Raw genomic sequence first — 1,255 nt, forward strand, 5'->3', positions numbered from 1 at the left:
TTGAAAGGTTTGCTAATAAAGTCCGATTATATGGAAACTGATGAGGGCCAATTCACATAGACCACAACAAACAGCAAAATGTGGCCGTATCGATGAATAATAAATGAGATTCTTTCTCTTTTAGCTCATAAACACAGCGTTGTAATGTCTTTAAGAGATATTGCCAAAAATGAATCTGTTCAGAAGGAAAAAGCAGTCAAGTTTATTCAGTCCGTGGGAGGAGCTATGGAAACGGATTAGGGCCAGTTTAGATAGAGACTGTTGTCATATATGGTGAATTGGCCCTCGTCATCTTCCATAGATTTGACTTTATTAGCAAACCTTCAACTTTTATTGTGATATTGTATTTTGAGTTTATTTTTGAAATGCTGACTTTAATCTTGTCTTTTTGTCGTTATTCTCGACATTTCGACTTTATTCTTGATTTGCCCAAAATCAAGAATAAAAATTGGCCCAAATCCACTTCCGTAATAACACCCCACCTCAAATTGTTGAAAGAACTCTTAAGTGAATTTCCTGCACATATTTATCATTTATATGTCATTAATAAGTGCAAACCAGGGCACATTAATGGTGAACTTCCTCATTTTCCACCTAAAATCTTTGGCCCACTTAACGTCAAACTGGTCCATATTTGGCCCCTGAACCAAAAGGAGATTGACACCCCTGCAATAGATGCTAAACTCTTGATTTCACACTTATTACTAAAACATGTTTATTGTAAAGCCTACTTGTTGAAACTATTAATATTTAAAAGCAAATAAAAGCAAAGCTTTTTCAGAGCAAAATCTGACCAAATATGAAATGAAACCAAAGCTTATTTAACTTTTATCAAAGTTACACATCTTTATAAGTTATATATCTTCTAATATAGCATTTGACAGATATATAACCTATAAAAAACATACACATTTTTTAATATTGTATAGGTTTTAAGATTTATATGTTACATAGCTTATATATGTTTTATAGAAGTGACTGTAAAGGAAAAAACATATACTTAAATATTATCGTTTTAAAAATTAAAATTTCTGAAAAGAATCAGCTTTACTTTTTTATGGAATAAGAACTTGATTATTAATTAACTTTCTCTGTACAGACAAAAGCAAAAAATGACAATTCAACAAAATGAGTAAAGTAATACAAACATTAAGAACATATAATAATAATAATAATAATAATAATAATAATAATAATAATAATAATAATAATAGAAAACCTTTCTGCAGTTACATTAGAATTATTAAACGTGGAT

The sequence above is a fragment of the Gouania willdenowi genome, chromosome 16 (assembly GCF_900634775.1).
Source record: "Gouania willdenowi chromosome 16, fGouWil2.1, whole genome shotgun sequence".
NCBI lineage: Eukaryota > Metazoa > Chordata > Actinopteri > Blenniiformes > Gobiesocidae > Gouania > Gouania willdenowi.